Here is a 21,263-nt window from a genome sequence, read left to right on the forward strand (position 1 = left end):
AATGTTTTATAGTTTTAAATCTTTCACCTTCTTTGTTAAATTTATTCCTAGGTCTTTATTCTTTTTAATGAAATTATAAATTGCTTCCTTACTTTCACTTCCTTACAGTTAGTTATTAGAGTAATAGACATACCACAGATTTATGTATATTGATTTTGTATTCTGCAAGTTTATGGAATTTATTAGTTATAACAGATTTTTTTTGGAGGAGACTATAGTATTATCTATAGTAGTATCATGTTATCTACAAATAGTGATGGTTTTACCTCTTCTTTTCTGACTTGGATGACTTGTTTCTTTGTCTTGCCTTATTTCTGTGACTAGAATTTCCAGTACCATGTTGAGTAGAAGTGGGTTCATCTAATTTGGAACTCTTGCGCTTCCTGGACCTCGATGTGAGTTTGCTTCACCAGATTAAGGACGTTTTCAGCCATTATTTCTCTAAATATGTTTTCTGGCCCATTCTCTCCTCTACTTCTGGGATTCCGATAATGTGACTATTATTCTACTTGAAATTGTCCCTCAGGTGCCTTCACTTTTTTAAAATTATTTTTTGTTTTGCTGCTCTGTCTGGGTGAATTTTACTGTTTTGTTTTCCAGTCTTCTGGTCCATTCTTTTGTTTTATCTATTCTACTGTTGAATAGCTCCAGTGTATTTTTTTTTCAGTTCAGTTATTGTATTCATTAGCTAACTTCTGCTTAGTACTTTCTTATATTTTCTTTTGTTTTTTACTGAAGTTCTCATTCATTCTTTTCCTGAGTCTTGCAAGTATTTTAGGACCATTATTTATGTCTGTGTAAGGTCTTTTTTCTGAGGTTTTGTCTTATTCTTTTGTTTGGAACATATTCTTCTGTATCTTCATTTTTTCTGACTCTCTGTGTTTGTTCCTATGGACTTAGAATATCAGTTACCTCTTCCAGTCTTGAAGTAGTTGCCTTGTGTAAGAGATGTCCCACAGGGGTCAGAAGCACTATTACCCCTGGAGACCGTAGCCAGGCACTCAAGGGACATCCTGTGTGCCTGCACAAGCCTGCCTGCTGTAGTGGCCTGTGGCAGCAGCACAGGGTGGGTAGGACTCCTGCTCAGCCTGATTGTGCTCACAACAATGGTTGTGTTAGGTTCTCAGTGGGGCTTGCCCTCTAGTGCTAACAAGTTTGAGGGAGAGTTCCAAAATGGCACTAACAAGCACCTGTGTTAGCAAGTTAGAATGAGGTCACAAAATGGTGCCAGCCATTATCTGTATCTCTGGAGAGAGTAATTTCTACAAGATCCTGCCTTCTTGGCAGATGCCATAAGATTATTAAGTGAGTCACCTTCACATATGCTCTAGGTGTCTTCACATATGTTCTAGGTGCTTTTGTGCTGGGTCCTGGAGCAGATATGTCTGTGCATGAACCCTTTAAGGACAGGATCTCCATTTTCTATAGTTCTGTGATTATCCTGGATGTAATCCCTGTTGGTTTCCAAAGCCCGTCATTCTGGGATCTTTCGTCTCCTATGCAGGATCTAGGGGTTGGCTTGTCTGATGTGGAGCACAGACACTTTACTTCTCAGAGAAGAGTTCTGTGTTTTGGAGATGCCCTGATTGTGGGTTACTGCATATGGGTGGGTTTTGTGTTTTCTTTCTTTCTTTTTTTTTTAAGATTTATTTATTTGAGAGAGAGAGAGAAAAGAAGAAGAGAGAGAGTGAATGGGAGGGGTGTAGAGGGAGATGGAAAGGGAGAGAGAATCTCCAGCAGATTCCCCACTGAGCACAGAGCCCAACATAGGTCTTGATTTCACAACCCTGAGATCATAACCTGAGCTGGAATCAAGAGTCACACACTTAACCAAATGAGCCACCCAGGCACCCCTGGGGTGTTGTTTTTTGTTTTGTTTGTTTTTTCATAAGCATTTGTCTCTTGGTTGTGGAAAATCTAGTTTTCAGAGGAAATTATTCCATATATAGTTATAACTTTGTCGTGTCCAACATAACAGGAGGTAATTTCAGGACCTTTCTACTCACCATTTTGAAGCACCCCCCAGTGAATTCTCTTAAAGCAAAATGGATTTTGCTTGCTTATAGCCACACCTCCTGACTGATACACTTTACCACAGACAAGTGCCTAATAATTTGTGACTATGACATTGGCTATGACATTCTTTCCCAGACTTTTCATGTCTCGTTAATGTAATACGCTTGGTCTTTAATGTAGTTTTGGGGACCACATTATGACATACATTGTCAGTGGCCTGCCCTTACCTCTGTAGTGCAGACTCACACAAGCCAACACCTGCATTCCTCTGACTCCTGAACCTGGAGCCCCAGACTTTGTAGGGCAGAGACAACTTGTCCTTGTTAAACAGTTTCTGAAGTCCTGACCCACAGAGTCTGTGAGCATAATGAAACAGTGCTTCACATCATTAATTTTGGGATGATTTACTGTGCTGCACTAGTAACTGGAACATATGGAGTAAGACCTGGGAGCATGGAGAGAATCCCTGTGGGAGGGCCTATAATGAGCAGTCACAGAGTAGCAAGACCAAGGAAACATTGGGACAGAGCAAAGGTCCCTGGGTAGAAAGTGTCACAGCTGAAAAAACACAATCTGTGATCAGGCTGGGCTAGTGCTCTGTAGTCACCCCACAGAATCTAGACCTTTTCAAATATTTTCTTCAATGAGGGATGGGAGTTGCAGTACCAAGCTAGCCTATGTGGCTGAACTACATTCTTTATTACAAGAATGCTAACATAAACAGCTGTATTCAAGAAGCCTGAAGCAATTTAATTCCTTAGGTTCAAAACCAAAAGTGACATATAAATTATTCTTTCTCATATCTTTCCCTTTATTGAAATGGAAGTTGTACATCTAATTCTGATGGTTTTTCTGGTGTCTCAAAGCCAGGATTTTGTCCAGCAGTAGCTGATAGGAGAAACCATAATCTAACGATATGTTCCTGGCTATCCTGAGTGGGTGGGATGCTCTACAGGAGCCTTACTTAGAGCTGGACGGGTGCACACTGCTTTCCTTGCACAGGCAGAGGTAAAGGGAGAAACACACCCATTCATTCCCCTAGAATTGCTTCAGGAGTTACACCAAACAGCAGAGGTCCCAGATACTGCGATCTGTCTGAGGCAGACTAGGAAATGACCCCAGAGCAGAGTCCCTGGTAGGGGTGGTTCCACAGACCAGTCAAGGGCCCTGTAGGACATTCAGGTTTCTGGTGGTTATAGTCATCATCCCTCATGATCAGGAGGAGTGGATGCAAAGGCAGGTCTTCCTGCTTTTGGTAAGCAAGCCTCTTGAGGCCTCAGTTCTCATGAACAAATGTCTCTGAGCCACAACGTTGTTGTGGGGACTAAATGAGATGTATGTAAAATTCTTTAATGTTCACAGGATATTTAATAGATGCCAGTCACATTCCTCGTCCCTGTTTCCTTTTTCACATGTGAGGGCTGAGTGCAGACTATCAAGACCACGTCCCTCTCCTGCCCACGGTGGATGCACCATAAAACCCCAGGGCACTTGGAAAACAGTTTGTAGAACCATGACCCTTCCTAACTTCCCAGTTGTTGAAAGTGAAAGCTGGAGCTCAGACGGCGAAGTGATTGTTCTTCCAACACATTTGAGAGTCACCTGGTTAGGTAATGTTGGACTCACACTTGGCACACCTCTCGCTGGGCTGGGACTGGCATTGAGACACATCCCTAAAATCTCCTTTGGGCTAACAAGTTGGCTTTGATCATGTGGCACATTAAGCTGCCTTTTTCATTTATACACAATGTATCCATTTATTTTATAAATATATATTAGCTAGCTCCTATGTGCTAGGAACTTTTTTGGGTGCTTAGGGACAAAATAGTAAGATAAATGAACAATAATCCCTGTCATGAAGGGTTTCATTCCAGTGAAAAAGGAGAAGGTGTGTAGACAAGACAAATCAGTAAAATGTGCAGGATGTTAGGTGCTGAGAATAACTAGGGAAAAGGAAAGGGAGTGATGATGGAGGAGGGAGAGTTGGAGGAGGGAACACTGAAGTCATCTAGAGGAAGAACATTCCAGGCAAAGCAACAAAAAATGCAGATAGATACCTACATGGCTTTAAGTATTATTTAATGGCTCTGGTCACATTATTGTTGTGGTCATGGGTATGAGAAGGTAAGCAATTGAGTGTTAAGGGAAGAATATAGGAGGATGGGTCTCCAGGAGGCTGGTAAGAGGAACATCTAAGACTGATGAGATGGACAAAAGTCCTTCCCTTGACCACCATGCGGGCAGTAGAGAGTGGTAGCTTTGCCCAGGAGGTGAGTGTGACAGTGTCTAGCTTTCCCAGTAGAATGGGTGCAAAGAAACAAAGGTGACTGCAGCAGATGTGCAGGTTGCCACCCAGAAGCCCTCCCCTGACCACCGCAGTACTCACAGCCTGACTGTTAATGCACCGTTAGGTAGGGGTCACCTCTAGACCCTGATGTCTGCCTCTGCTAGGGCACAGAATTGGGAAGCCCCTATTTCCGTGCTCCTTGGCTACACGGCTCAAGACCAGCTGTATCGGTTATAAGCAGACATTTAATTTCTGATGATGTGGATGGGTTGGTATGTCACATTTGGCATTTGATAGATCTCGTTTGGTTTTGAAATTGGTAATTAGCATATCTCTCTTTGTTCTGAACTTGAGTATGAAACAGAGGGGCATGATCTGCAGACCTCGTTCAAAACAGCCCATAAGAACTATGGCTTCTTTTCTCGCTTTTCTTGTGGCTAGTGGTGTGTGGTGTTGGCCTGGCTGGCTTCTGAGACAGGTCAGCCTGTGACTGAAGAACAGAGCAGAGCAGATGATGCCAGCCCAGGAGCTGTGACCTTCGTTTCCACTGGCAACCTGCATGGAGACAGAACCTAGCCGCAGTATGTCCAGCTCTGCCAGGCTCCTGGGACCATCACCCAATGACCAGGTTCTGCCCCTCCAGCAGCTGCAGGAACCTCTGCTCCACAGATCTGCAGGGAGAGCAGGGCCTTACTGACTTTATGGAAACTTTTCTAAGAAAGTTTTCTTGGGAATGGATGATTTATTTTTTTCCCATTCAAGGTGGGTGGACAACCCCCAGCAAGTAGATGGTAGATGGTGCACGAGACATAAGTCACCAGTGGCATCCTTGTCTCACCTAGCTTACCTGAGATTATACTGTAACAACAGGGACAGAGTTTTATCAAAAGTAGCCACAATTTTGATGTAAATGCCATTTTAGAGAACTGATTAATATGTCAAAATATTCAGCTCCCAAGGTATGATAAAAATAACTTGAGTTCTCTCTAATTTTATGATTTAGCATTCAAATGACTGATCTAAATTCTTTTTCATAAAATCCAATTTAAACTTATCCCCTTCAACCAGTGGTTTTGGATGGTATCTTTGCTGAGCCCTGAGTTTGTATGGGCCAGAATTCATGGAGGAAGTCACATGTTTTGGAAGACTGGAGGCTCATGGGTTATCCTCATAACTGCACTTGCATCTGTATATCACCTGTCATTTTTATAACATCCAAGAAAGCAGGAAGTCAGGTACATGTTTGCTGGGGAGTCACAGCTCCTGCTGTACGCTTCAAGGGATGTGCTCTTTTCATACCCAGGCAGAAGTTTAGTTGGGTACCCCGTTGCTCATTTCCTCTGTCCCATGGTGGTGACCTTCAGTGTGAATTCATCCTCCCGGTTCTGATATTACTTCTACTCGCTTTCAGTGGAATTTAGCTTATCCTGGCCTCCCCAGAAAATAGAGCCTGAGACATATAGAGTATGTGCTCCCTTTTATTGTGAGTGCAATCCTTAGGAAGTGAGGGAATTGGGTGGGGTGAGGCAGGAAAAGTGGGGAGGGAAAAGGAGTTATGCCAGCTGATTCCTGGGTGTGCCTGGCATGTTCAGAGAGGCCTTTAGAAGTTTCTGTGCCTCTTCATTGTTGACTCTGGAGAAGGATAGGAGAAAAATGGACCTATACCTCCCATCATCCATGGGTAAAAGTCCCGCCCATCCCTGACACTGCCCCCCCCCCCCGCCATGCATTATCACTCCAAATTTTCAAAGAACTATGTATGAATCAGATTCCCTAATGCTTCATCAACTGGGTAATCCTGGAGTGAGTTTAGAGGGGCGAGGTGTGGGTGGAGTTGGGGTGCTGCCCCTTTGTGTTCCCAGGCAAGGAAGGGACAGAAGCCATTGGTGCAGCCTGCAGCAGTTATGGCAGCAGGGACTGAGCTCTAGACACAGGGTTCCACAGGCTGGGGCCAGTTCCTGAGATGGGGACTGGAGGGGGATGGTCTGGCTCAGCGTTGTTTGGACACAAGGCTTCGTAAAGACAACACTGAGCACGAGTTGGGAAGTAGTTAACCCACACGATGGAATATACTACTAAAAATCTATCATTAATGGACATGGCAAACAAACATCATTCAGATCTAGTTAATATGGTCCTGGTATGAACTTGACTGATCCTTGAACATGGAGATACTAGAACTGTGAGGGTAGGACAGTGAAGAGAAGTGTCTTCACTGTGGCCCTCTTATTTTTATTTTTTCATTTCTCCCAACCTATTAAATAATAATTGAAAAATATAATTGTATATATTTGAAGTGGCCACTGTGGTCCTTCTATGGCTCTTTTTCTGGGAAGTCCATGGGCTGCAATACCTCAAGGGTCTATTTCCACTGTATCTGAGATGAGGGATGAGTTGTGAGAACACTAACACACAACCTACACATGCACACACACTCACACATTCTTATTTATACTCTTACACACTCATACACACTTACAAAGGAGTGTTAGATTGAATTCCTTATTTAATTAGCCAACGAACAACGTTTTATCAGAGGTAAGGCAGATGTGGGATAGAGGGTGGAGTGCTGCATGCCTCCATGTAACTTTCCTTGGACCTGGCTTCCCCGAAGGGTACATAGCTGGAGGTGATTATCCAGTCTTGGTGAGGTCTTGCCAGATCTGGACAGCCTAGTTCCTTTTTCTTTTGTATATTTTGATCCTGACATAATTTCAGACTTACAGAAAAGTTGCAGGTTTAGGATAATGAACTCATATAAAACCCTTTACCCTCATTTACCATTGTTGACATTTGCCACACCATTTTCTGTGTGCATATCTAATGTCATTTTTTTTCTGACCCACTTGAGCAAAAGTTGGAATCCTTGTGACCTTTACTCCTAAACATTCTGTATATGTTCCCAAGAGCATATACATTCTTATTCACAGTATAATTATCAAAATTCAGTAGTAACATTTTTTATTGAAGTATAATAGATGTACAGTGTTTTATTAGTCTCAGGTATACAATATAATGATTCAACAATTCTATACATTACTCATCAACTGCTCATCAAGTTAAGTGTACTCTTAATTCCTTTTATTTTAGTTTACCTCACCTGGCACTGTGCACTAACATGGGTGAGGAAGAGGAGCTGCTAAGGACTGACATAAAGCTGGCAAAGATGCAGCCAGAAAGAACATGGAAGGGGCCCTTGACTTTCTGAAGAAGCTGAGAAACTGTCAGATGTCCATCCAGCTACTCCAGACAACCAGGATTGGAGTCACCATTAATGAAATCTGCAAGTTCCAGTCAGACAAATAGGTAGTGTCCGTGGCCAAAGTCCTCATCAAAAACTGGAAGCAGGGGGCGCCTGGGTGGCTCAATGGGTTAAAGCCTCTGCCTTCGGCTCAGGTCATGATCTCAGGGTCCTGGGATTGAGCCCTGCATTGGGCTCTCTGCTCCGCAGGGAGCCTGCTCTCTCCTCTCTCTCTGCCTGCCTCTCTGCCTAGTTGTGATTTCTCTCTGTCAAATAAATAAAATATTTAAAAAAAAAAAACAACTGGAAGCAGCTGCTACACTCACTTGGGCCCCCCAAAGGAGAATAAAAGAGAGGAAGGGGAAGGAAAAAGGGCTTGACTGTTCTGACTGGAAGCCAGAGGCAGGCCTTTCTCCACCAAGGAAAAAAATAAGGGAAGAGTTTAAAGACAGAAGAGACTCTGTGGACTCCAAGCCTTCAGCCAACTTCTTTCCAAAAAGGACATTGGTAGAAAATCAAACAGCAGCAAAGCAAAAGCAGAGAGTCCCAAAACCCCCAGCAGCCCCTCAAACCCTTCCCTCCATTCTTCCTCCTAGTGCCCTGCTATCTCATATGGGACTCTGTGAGGGACAAATGCGTGGAGATGCTCTCAGCAGCCTTGAAGACCAATGATGATTACAAGGACTATCGAGGTGACTGTAACAAGATGGCGTCAGAAATTGAAGATGATATCTACCAGGAGTTCAAGAGCATGGACATGGAGTAATGGAATTTGGTACATGGCTGAATCAGTAACCTCAAGGACCTAGGAACCCTAGCCTGAGGAGGAATGTGCTTGGGGCGGGGGGCATCTCTGCTGGACTCATTGCCGAAAGGATAGCAGAGGAAATGGTCACTGATGAACTGAGGGAATTGAGGCATGCCATGACCCAACAGGTTACCTGTCAGCGCCAGATAACCAAGACTGGTGGCACCTCCACTGACTTCTTCCAGCGCAGCAAATACAAGAAGCACAGTACCTAAAACCAGGTGCAGTCATGCAGTGCTGATGAGCCCATGACTACTTTTGTGTTATGCAATGAATGTGGCAATCACTGGAATTTCTGTTGATGAAATGTCAGCCAGGAGTTAAGTGAACAAAGTGAGGAAGAACAAGGAGAAAGCACTAAGGCATTGTAGCTAGAGGAAAAATAAAAATCAAAATGAAGAAAAAAATTCCCTGTATTTTACTTATCCTCCTACCCACCTCCCCTTTAGGAGCCACCAATTTGTTCTCTGTATTTAAGAGTCTGCTTTACTATTCATCTATTTTTTTTCTTTGTTTTGTTTCTAAATTCCACATATAAATGAAATAATGTGTTATTTTTCTTTCTCTGACTTATTTCACTTAGCATTATGGCCTGTAGGTCCCTCCATATTATTGTAATGGCAAGAGCTCATTCTTTTTATGGCTGAATAATATTCCATAATATTTATATATATCACATCTTCTTTATCCATTCATTGGTCAGTGGACACATGGGTGCTTACATATCTTGGCTATTGTAACAATGTTACAATAAACACAGAGGTGCATATATCTTTTCAAATTAGTGTTTTTGTTTTCTTTGAGAAAATACCCAGTAGTACAGTAATTCTAATTTTAAATTGTGTTGTTTTTTTTTTTTTTTGAGGAAACTCCATACTCTTTTCCTCAGTGGCTGCACTAGTTTACATTTCCCACCAAGAGTGTAAGAAGGTTCCTCTTTCTTTGCATCCCTGTCAACACTTGGTTTTCTTTGGAAAAATGTCTATTCATATCCTATGTCAATTTTTTTTCTTCTGCCCATTTTAAATCAGATTATTTGTAATTTTTTAATGTTGAGTTGTACAAGTTTTTAAATAGTTTTTGGATATTCATCTCATATTGAATGTATCATTTGAAAATATCTTCTATTCATTAGGTGCCTTTTCTTATTTTGTTGATGGTTTCCTTCTCTGTGCAAAACTTTTTCTTTTGGTGTAGTCCCATAGTGTAATTCTGCTTTTGTTTCCCTTGCCTGAGGAGACATATCTAGAAAAATGTTTCTACTGCCAATGTCAAAGAAATTACTACCCATGTTTTCTTGTAGGAATTTTATGGTTTCTCTATCTCACATTTAGGTCTTTAATCCATTTTGAGTTTACTTTTGTGTCTGGTATAAGAAAGTGGTCCAGTTTCATTCTTTTACATGTAACTGTCCAGTTTTTCAAGCAACATTTGCTGAGGAGACTTTTTTCCCACTTGTATATTTATGCTTCCTTTGCCATAGATTAATTGACCATATATACATGGGTTTACTGGCACAAAATAGACACACAGATTAATGGAAAATTTTTAAAAAATAATACTATTATCTAGTAAAGCCAATGTCTTGGACTATGCTCATTATCAGCCTTTCTCCTCCACCTAGATCCAAGCATGAGGGTGTGTTGTGTTCATTTATCCTTTGCTGTCTCTTTTCCTCTAGAGCAGTTTCTCAGTCTTTGTCTTTCATCACTTTGACATTTTTGAGGAGAACAGTCCAGTTATTTGAACAATATCCTTATGTTTAGATCACATGTGAGTCAGGGCCATCCTGGAAGCCCAGAAAATCAGGCCCAATGGGTGTAGTGTCCACCAGGAGACTCTATGCTAAATGACCATGCATGTGAGATTTTGGGATTGTTTACCAACTGTTCACCTTCACAGTTCTAGAACCATGGTCAATACCTGGAAGATTGTATCTAGTGGGAGGTGGGACTGGGGAGAAAGCACAGTCAGGAGACAGGAGCCTTGATGATCGTCTCTTCCTCCTGCTTTCTAGCCCTGCATAAGGCCCTTCACATCACCCCTTCACAATGTACTTGCCTCCGACTTCATTCCTCTAAGCAATTATGAAACAAAATTTGCTCTAAGGGTTGCTGTGAAAAATCTGATACCCTGTAGCATCATGGCTGCTCACAGTTTGCTGTCCTGGGTCAGTTCTGACAAACCAGGAATCCCCTTTCCACCACTGTTCTTGGTTCAGACTGTAAAATGCTGAACCTTCTGCAGCTATCTGTAGAGTTCTAGACATTCCCACTCCCATTTGCCATTGTGGAGTGCTGTGCAAACACAGACACCTGTGGAGGCAAAGCTACCCTCCACGAGATCTATGAAATTGCTTTCCTTTGGAAGGAGAATGGCCTTTCCTGGTCTGGACATGTTGTCAAAATCTCTTTCTTCTTCGTATTTGGATGCCATTCATTTGGTGTACATTTTTGTGATATCATGTCCTCTCCCAAATGTCAGGGACACGGGATGATTAAGACCAGGACACTGCTACCTCAGCAGGTTTCCTGCTTGACCTCTTAATGCCCATTTGTACTTATGCCTTTCTTCCCCATGTCTTGATTTTCTATATTCTAGCCCTGCTTTACTGAATATCTCCTTGATACACCATTAGTTTTAAGTGATCTTAGTCTTTTGGGAAGGATAGTGCATTTTATAAGGTTTTCCACTAGTTATGTGCATGGATTTTCTCAGTTGCTCAGGAAACGGACACTCTCACTCTTATTTTCTGGAGAGAAAACCAGTGGGAGAAGACAATATGAGCCCAGTTTCACAGGGTAGGCTGAAAGGAGAACCAATCTCACCCCAAAGTAGAGTCTTTTCCTCCTCATGTAAGTTGCTATTACAAATAAAGCTAAGAGCCTAAGGAAGCAAATAGTAAATGACCATAAAGGTTTGATAGCTGGCGTGCTGACTGATCACCTCTTTGTAGGCTTCCCACTTAAGCCATTGCATTTCATGGAATCAGTTAGAGCTTTTGTTTCTCCCTCTATAGGCCACAGCTTTCTGTCATGCTCACTACAGTATCCCTAGCACATTAGAGTCCAGGCTGTCAGGGGATGTTGAGCAAACATCTGGGATCAGCATGTGTGCTCACTTGCCTTGATCTCTTGGCAGAAGATTCTCCATCATGTAAACTTATCTCTACAGGAGACACGACCCAAGCCAGGTGGAATGGCTCTCTGTGGTCACTTGCTTTTATCTGAATCCATGCACTTCACTGTCTGCATTCTGTTGCAAAGACCAAGAAGCATCGTTTTCATGGTGAAGCCCCAGACACTTCACGCATCAGAGTTGTGTGAAGGCTGCCACTTGGTAGTGTCTGCTTGTGGCTGGCTCCATTTCAGAGCCTCATTCAAACTTCCAGTGGTTTTGAAACAGAAAGGGACCTGGAAAATCATTGTATCTTGGTTGGAAAATCTCTCTCTCAGATTTTCGTGGTGGCCTGGAATGCTATGTTGTGTTGTTTGGTCAGTTGGAGAAATGAGTGTTGTGATGGATAAGTGATGTCTTCCCTGAGACAGTGGCAGTGTGGGGGAGGTGGAGGTGGAAAATGGGTGTAATGCAATTGGTAGCTCTAACCTGATTGCAAACACTTCATAGTAAAAACTAGAGAATTATCAACTGGAGAGATACCTTTCTTCCTTTAGAAATATTCAACAGACCCCAGCTGAGACAGCATTGAACAAAGCAAAGTCCCTCTCTCATGATGCTTGCATTGTCATTGGGTGCCCAATGATGGTCAACTTCAGATCGATCCAGCATTTATTCCCATGTAGGTGTCTGGGCCACCCTGTCTAGACATTCTGACTGAGCTTGTCTTGGACATGTTCCACCATCTTCACTTTTGCAGTAACTCAAGTGCTCCTCAAACAGTCTGAGAGGGGCAGCGAGGCGGCCACATTGTGAGAGGAAGTCCGAAGGTTGAATGAGGTCACAGCTATGGAGGCCTTTGAATTCCCAGATAAAGGCACTGGTCTTGCCCTTTGGACCCAGGCTAACAGACACCCTCATGTGAGCGCCTCAACCAACTTACGGTCTGAAGATTGCTACTTTATCACCCTATTTCCTCTTGCCACACTGCCTGCCTCAGAACCCTTCCCAATGGTGTTCCAGGCAGCTGCTTCCAGTTGGCTGGTGTTGGTGTGGGAATGTCATCATGTGCCTGCCCTACTGTTGCTCAGGGGGAGCCCTTGTTGGTTTTTCTGCTGAAAAAAAAAAATAGAAAAAGCATCCATGAGCCAGAAATAGAAATGGTAGCCATTAAGCAAATGTCCAATTATCTTTCTCGATGGTGCCTAAATGTGCTGTTTGCTTGCTTATCCGCTGCCTTTCTGAGCAGCAGGCTGCCTGCCTTCAGAGGTTCACTGTATAAGGATGGCCAGTACATGGTACATGAGGGCTTTATTTTGTTGTCATGAGACTTTAATTTTTAGTATGTTAATATGATAAAGGACATTTGCTTCCATGTACAGCCAAAGCTATTTTATCAGGCATCTTTCTTTTCCCGGACAGGAAAATCCTGGTGTTTCATTGCATCCCAGCCCCTCCAGCCTGAATGTCACTGTGACATAATTTGGCAACAGAGCTGGGTAGGATTCTGCCTGAAATGCCCAGAACCCTTCCAGGGCCCTGTCCTCTCCCCACTGTGATGGCTACTTCTCTCTTTTAGACACAGTCATTAAATTGCCATTTTGCAGTGAGGAAGGTCTCTCTCAGGAAGATTAACAGTAGAAAGTAGGCAGCATTATCCTCACTATATTTATGAGATGGAAGATGATGGAACAACATGGGCAGGTGCAGGCAAGAGGAGTAGCCACGCAGAGGCTCAGGGAAATCAGTGCATTTCATTAAAGGACAATGACACTGAGGCCCTGGCCCGTGGCTGGCCTTACAGCATCGATGACCTGGGTTTCTGTGCCCTCATCATTAGGGTCATTCATGCTGCTGGCTGTGCTATGTTGTCACCTGCTCAGCACACAGCCAGGCCTGCTTTGGCTGTCTAGCACTGTGGCCACTGCCAATAGCAACAGACAGTCACTCAGCAGCACCAGCCACCTTGAGGAATGCAGATCTTCTTCTGTGCTCCTCATGAAAACATTGGCACATGTCTTACAGAGGGATTTTATGTTGTTTCAAGACAGTTCACAGGACTGTCTGAAAGATGATATTTGGATCTCAAAATATTGGGTTAAAATTTCTGGGACAGCAGGGAATATTTGACATGCATGTGTTTAAAAGTTTGGGCTGATTGCTGTTCTAGAGGCATGATCCCTCTCATCTTAGTTGCTACAGATAATTGGTCAGGTGAATAGCCAGTCCTTATGAGGCACACGTGGGCCAGCTGGGGTCACATAACTGGATAAGGTGACCTCATCTGGCTTCACGAGGCAGCTCTGTGAACAAGGCTTGCTACTCTCACTGCATGCATGGTGAGTTCGAGGCTCAGAGATGTCAAGACACCATTCAAGTTGGACTGGATGGAAGAGGACAATCTGGAATTTAAACCAGATTTCTAGGGGCAGGCCTCTGGCTCAGCCTGCAGAGCACACGACTCTTGATCACAGGGTCGTGAGTTCAAGTCCCACATTGGGTGTGGAGCCTACTTAAAAAAAAAAAAAATAAAGCAAGTCTCTCGCTGTCATTCCTGACTTACTCACTTCATTGCATGCCACCCCTTCCCCTGCAAGAGCTGACTACTAGTTTCTTTATCTCTGGTTTTCCCTTTGTTCTTTCAGTTCTAGAGCAAACAGAGCTTTGTTTTCTTTTGCTTTTGTAAATAATTTAATTGAAAAATAACCAGTGGATGCCAGAGCCAGTGTGTATCAGCTCCTGATGCTTGATTGTTAAATTTTCAGGAATCTTGGGACTGGCTGTTAACACAGCCATTATTAAAAATTAAATTATATTAAATTTACAATTAAATTTTATATTAAAAACAGTGGTAATAAACACTCAAAACTTATCACTTCCTATTTGTTTTACTACATTTCATAGTATCTGTGTTCTTGAGGGCATTTACATCTGTTGTATCTACCACTCCTCCTGTGTTGGTGAACATCTCATTGGGAGCTTGAAAGTGGCCTTGGTTGGGAATATTTATACTACAGGATTTGGCAAATATTGCAAAGAAGAGCTTTTCTGCCTAGACAGCTGGTTGTTAAACATTTGCCAACACACCACGGGCCATGACAAACATGAAGGGTGCAGAACTTGAGTGTTGTACCCCTGTGTAATGAAAACCCAGCTCAAGATGTAGAAAGTTTGCAGGCCCCAGGAGAATCCCTCATGTCCCTTCCCAGCCTACACCACCTACTTCCCACAAGATAAATGCTGTTCTTGTGTTTCTCACCATAGTGTAGGTTTTCCGGGTTTGATCTTCATATAAACAGAATAATACAGTATATTTTTTTAGTGTACAACTTAGTTTGCTTTATGAGTGTTGGTGAGATCCACCATGTTGCAGTGTGTAAATTGGTTTATTCCTTTTTATTGCTGGACAGTACTCCATTATATAAATATCCCGTAATGTATTTGTCCATTCCCTTGTAGGTGGACATTTGAATCGGTTCTAGTTTGCAGTGCTTATGACTTCTGTGGAAATTTTTGTCCATGGCTTTTGGCAAACAAAAGACCTTTATTCCTCATGGGCACACACTTAGGAACAAGGTGGTGGGGCTTTAGGGTGATGTCCATTTATCAGCTACAGATGTGAGCAGGCAGTTCGTTGAATGCCTACTGTATTAAGGCTCTGGGATTGGGACTGTAGTTGATAGAAGAATAATATAGAGACATGCCTTGTCCTCAAGGCTTATCACTGTCTGGGGGAGATAGACCTGTGTGTGCATGATCTACAGCAATAACGTTTTGAGGGTTCAGTGAAGAAAGAATATGCATCTTTTGGGCGATGAGAGGGTGTTGAGGGGTGGGGGCGGAGATTGAGGAAGCGTACCAGCACAGGGATTACAAGGAAGTGCACTTGAGTGAATCCTTGTGTGATGGGATAGGCTAGCCTTGGAGAACATGGGGGCATCATGACTGAAGCCACAGGGCCAGTGTGTGTGGGACCGCAGTGAGCTTTATATCCATTCATACTTGGGGTCTGTATCTGGACTAATGTGCTTTGGTCACTATCATTTGGGGAACAAAGGTGATGATATTTCTCAGGACAGTGGGCATGTCTTGATTGGTATACAAGGGCCACCAAAAGAAATTCTGATTCAAAACTTTCTTCACTGAGAGATTCTTGGGGCAAATCTAATGCACAATTTGATAAACCTGAGTGACAAGAAGCTAGACCAATTTCCTTGGTAAATCCTCTTCTCCTTACCCTGTAGTTGTATTCCTATATCCAGTTCCCTTTTTACCTCCCATCCTTCTGATCTCTGTCCCTCTGCACTTCTCCTGCTAGTCCCTCCATTTCCTTTGTCTGGACCCCTTGATTTATCTTGGCAGCTCTCCTAAGACCTCAGAATGCCTATTGCCTTTAAAGATCCATCCCATCCATAAGCCAGGTATGTAGGCAAATGCAGTTTAACTTTTGGACCCAGGCTGAATTAAGTGTTATAATTAAGGGTTTCATAAATCCAGACAAGGCTAGTTATTCACAGAAGAATTTAGTATTCTTTTGGATATATATGACCCAGGATTACTGTGGTTTTATGTATCAACCTGACTCGGCTGAATTGCCCAGATATGTGGTTAAACATTATTCTGGATGTGTCTATGAGAGTGTTTATAGGTGAGCTTAACATTTAAATTGGAGGATGTTAAATAAAGTAGATTGCTGATTGCCCACCTTAATGAGCCTCACACAATAAGTTTTGGTCCTGAATAGAATGCAAAATCTACCTGCTTCCAGCAAGAGGGAATGCTATAGCAGATGGTCTTGAAGTACGGCACGGGTTCTTCTTGGGGTCTCCAGTGTGCTGACCCTCCCTGAAGATTTTGGGACTTGCCAGCCTCCATTATTGTATGAGCCAATTCCTTAAGATAAATTTCTTTACACACACACACACACACACACACACACACACACACACCACTATTGATTCTGTTTTACTAAAGAAAGCTGACTAATATAGTTACTTGACCAATACAAATGTGTAGACATATTGATCAGAACCTCAGATGCTAAAGCCTGGATGGCAAAAGCTGATTGGATAAACCTGGAAAGAGACCCACAAAAGTCCCTCTTTCCACAATAAACCAGAAGGTCAAGAAAAAAGCCTGTAAATTAGGGCAAATCCTCCTAAAAGCCATGCCTGAAACATGGACTATATTGGACTATAACTGTATAATGTAAATAGAGAAAAGATAAAAATACAGAAGATTTTAAGGATAGACTAGAAAACACATTTCATCAACATTTGAGACTTAAAGAAGGTGCTGATGTGTAAGGATGAGCCTTTCAGCTCATTTTGTCAGTGGAATTCAACTGAAATTGGAGATCTAATCCAAAAACAGAAGATAGAATAGAAGCAGCCCTTTACCTGAACTCCAGCACCTGGCAGAGTATGTGGGAAGGACTTCAGAACAAAAACAACAGAACCTAGAATAGAGGTACGCCCTTAGGACCCAATAGTCATCCGGCCCAGTTCCCACCAATCACCTGCTGACAAGGACACTGTAGACACTGTACGCAGAAGGGACATTGGAATAACGATTATCCAATTGTACAAAGGAAAAGCCGAGACAAAGAAAAATCACAAGATTCAAAGCATCCAATATCCTGCTATATACCCTTAAACATGCAAGATAATTAACTATAAGTATAGATAGTCCACCTCCTTGTTCCTGATAGATGGGGGTGCTATTCCTTCTGCATTTAACTTCAAGAGTCCTTTGCTCAAGTCTTTCTCATTTTAACATAACACAAGGTGGTCACAGATATTTACCATTTCCCAGTCTTTAACTGTAACACTTGGGCATCTGACTGACAAAGGTTACTTCCTGCTTTGTGATTCCTGGTAACTTAACAGGGAGAGACTTGCTCTGCTGTGGAAGTGTAATATTAAATCTACACCAGAGGACTATTTCCTGAGGTCCCAGGGGACTCCTTCATTCAAAGTCAAGTGTCTTCTCTGGATACACATTTGCCTCCTCTTCCATGTTTGATACATGGCCCTGATCAAGATCTTGTCAGTGTTGGTGATACTCTATGGGCTGTGAGTTCCACTGACAGAGATAAATTAGTTTGAGTAGAACCTATCAAAATTCAGATGTATTTTATAGAATGGTTACCCAAATTTACCCAATGTCACATGAAACAAGAAACAAAGAAAAGGCTCAAACTTATGGTTTAAAACCTTTTAGAGAAAGTCTTCTCATACCCTGCACTCCTTTCCACCAGTAAATAAACCAAATGGATGAGGATATTGGTTTTTTCAAGATCTCAAGGCCATCAACAGAGCTTCCCTGTGGTGCCTAGCCCAAATGCCATCCTGCCATCAATTCTTCCTGAAGTCTCTTGCTTCACTGACGTGGATTTTTGCTCTACATTTTTTAGTTACTTTGAAGCTTGGATTTGGGGAGGATAATTGTGCCTCTGACAGCCATGCCCCAGAGACTCACTGAAGCCTCTTCCTAATCCTTTCAGGTCCTCAATCAAGAGGTTAAAAGATCTAAATTTTCTTTGTAATTTAGTTCTGATACAATATGTGGATGATATCTTGTTTTGTTCAGAGAAAGGAAAAGAAGAGAAGCCTATAAAAGATTCCATTTGCTTGTTCTAGCCATGGAAGAAAAGGGACATAAAGTTTCAAGAGATAAATTATAATTCTGCCAGAACACAGTCCATTATTTAGGGCATGACCTGTATCAAGAGGGAAAAACACTCTGTGATGGACAAAAGGCTATCCAAGCTTATCCTAGACCTGTCACAGAATGGCAGTTGGGAGGATTTCTAGTTTAACTGGACACTGCAGACAATGGGAGACAAATTTTTCTGAGACTGTGACACCTCTTTATTAATTGACTAAGTCTCCCATGAGAACACCTCTGCTCAGGGACCCTAAACATAAACAGGCTCTGGAACCTGAAGAGGGCTCTGAAGAGGGCTCCTCAGCAGCCTCCTTCCCCAGGTATCCTTAACTACAAAAAGCCATTTCACCTCATTGTGCATGAGCGATCTGGACAAGCCCCTCATTGGGCGGCAACCCTGTGAGCTTCCTAGGTGGAATCTGAAACTGGCCCCCCGACACAGAGGGCAGGAAGAGGTGGATGAAAGAGGCAGGTACTCCATGTTGGTAGATGGTTTGTCTAATAAGCAAGGAGACTTACATAAAAGTCTTGTCTTGGGTGTAGGAAGACAAGTAGATCTCTGCACCTGCCTGCCATAATCTTAAAGGTTTATATTAAAGTCTTAACTGGGTTTAGTTATATATACTGTCCAGATGGTTTCAACACCACATCACTATCTCAAGGCTGTATCCTTTAAACAGTTCCTATTATGGGATGCAACCTGTGCAGCCACTATGGAAAACAGTATGGAAGTTCTTCAACAAATTAAAAATCGAATTGCCCTATGATCCAGTAATTCTACTACTGGGTATTTACCCAAAGAATTAAAAAACACTAATTCAAAAGGATACATGTGCCCCTATGTTTACTGCAGCATTATTTATAATAGCCAAGATATGGAAGCAGACCAAGGATCTACTGATAGATGATTACAGATATATTATGGAATATTAATCATGAAAAAGAAGGAACTCTTGCTATTTGCAGCAAAATGGATCGATCATCTAGAAGGTATAATGTTAAGCAAAAGTCAAAGACAAATACCATATGATTTCACTTATATGTAGAATTTAAGAAACAAAACAAACAAATAAAATAGACCCTTAACTACAGAGAACAGACTGATTGTTATCAGAGGGTAGGTGGGTGGGTGTGTGTGAAATATATGAAGGGAATGGATGGCAGAACATACATTCCAAGGACAGAAGAGGGGGCTCCTGGGGTCAGCTATGAGGTCAGCTGACTGTCATGGCTCTTGATGACTTCCTTCAACATTCTACACCTTGTGGCCTTATCTTTTTTTTTTTTTAATATTTTATTTATTTGATAGAGAGAGAGATCACAAGTAGGCAGAGAGGCAGGCAGAGAGAGAGGGAAGAAGCAGGCTCCCTGCTGAGCAGAGAGCCCAATGCCAGGCTTGATCCCAAGACCCTGAGATCATGACCTGAGCGGAAGGCAGAGGCTTTAACCTACTGAGCCACCCACGCGCCCCCTTGTGGCCTTATCTTATATGACCCTTTTCTGCACTGCCTGGAATGGTCAGCAAAGGATTTCAGGAGCATGGCTCCTTTGGCAGCTATCCAGCTGCCACAGAAATAGTATAGGTACATGTAGAAGGAAAACAAAGATTTAGGTAATTATCCCAAAATAAATAGCATTTTTGTTTCCACCAAGAACCCTGAACCATTGGGCTCTTGGTGACTTCTTAAGTCCCCAACCTAGGTGTTGGATCACTCAGGGTATTCAGTTGTGTCCTCATGTGATTTCATAAAGGTGACCCACTGTCAGATTCAGTATGAACACGCAACATTTGGTTGATAATGACACAGGTGCCTTTCTGTGGATCAGTAATACTGTTCAAGTTCCTTCTATTCTGGAGTATGGTTTATCTTATTAGAGACATTTTAGTGTTCGGTTAAGACAGACTTTATCAGCTTATTGACTTTAGGGTGTGCTGGCTGAATTTAGAAAGAGCTTCTGTTTGTGCTATATTGTCCTGCAGGCCAATGGAGGGGACAAACATGGTGGTCAGATGACTGTACCAGTGGAAAACAGAATGTATCCATCTGGCTTTGAGGAGAGGGAGGTTCTGGCTTTAGTAACAACCTGGTTGTAATACCATGCATATTGGCTGGGGGAGGTAGCACGCTCAGGTCTGAAGAGACAGAATGGGGGCAGGATATACCAGACCAGGACCCCTACTATCTCCCCTCTTTCAGTGGTGCAAGTTCCATTACATGAATAGTGTATTTCAATAGGTCTGGTTTGTAGCAGGATGATGGGATCTCTGTGGAGATTGAGTAGTTCCCCCTCAGGGTGCGAAGTAATTTACCATCTGGGAGGGATGTCCCATTGCAAATTCCAGTAGATAATTCCTTTCCCAGGTGTGATGGGACTTGGTGTTCTCAGCAACCTCGCACATTGACCCACGATGAGAGTTGGGGCAATGGCTGTTTTCCATGACTTCCATACCTTGTGGCACTAGGTGTTTCAGCAGGGGTCCCCAATCTGGCATACAGGGCAACAGGCCCTACTGGTTAATCACTGAAATGTGTTAAAGCCTGGGACAGTACTATAGTTCACCCAGCCAAAGTGCTTTTACCTGTTAGTAATTTAGCTGCTTTAATCTTCCATTTTTCCTTTCCACTAACCCTGCCAATTGTGGATTGGGGGAGATGAAACCTCTATTCAATGTCATATTCTTTTGCCCAGTCTCACATATGATATGTGACCTCCACTCACTGTCTATTTGATGAGGATATCTGTACATAGTACTCAGCTTCTCTAATCCCCTAATGGTTTGCTTGGGAACAGGGAAAATCTTGGTTTAGGACAAATGTAGTGTCCACCCAAACCTAGACATATTTAGAATCCTTACTTGGAGGGAGGGGGCCAGTATGAACAATTTGTCAATCCTTCCTGGTTGGGAGCTTCAGTGGATATCCCCAGATTTCTTTGGCAGCATCTTTAAACATTGATTAAAATACATAGAAGTGCTGTTACCGTGTTCACTGAGTCACTGTATCTCAAGGACAACCCAGCACCCTTGTCAGTAGGCCATCCCAGCTGGGCAGTCAATCTGCTGTTTGCACTGATGGATCAGTTACAAGGCCTTATACCTGAGCTGGACGTCCGCTTCCATTTTG

General features: G+C 42.7%; 1 pseudogene; it reads left to right on the top strand.

Annotated features, from left to right (window-relative positions):
• The first annotated feature begins 7,421 nt into the window (after positions 1–7,421).
• LOC123926380 lies at positions 7,422–8,654 on the top strand (annotated as a pseudogene).
• Positions 8,655–21,263: the final 12,609 nt, after the last annotated feature.

The sequence above is a fragment of the Meles meles genome, chromosome 16, assembly GCF_922984935.1.
Source record: "Meles meles chromosome 16, mMelMel3.1 paternal haplotype, whole genome shotgun sequence".
NCBI classification, from domain to species: domain Eukaryota; kingdom Metazoa; phylum Chordata; class Mammalia; order Carnivora; family Mustelidae; genus Meles; species Meles meles.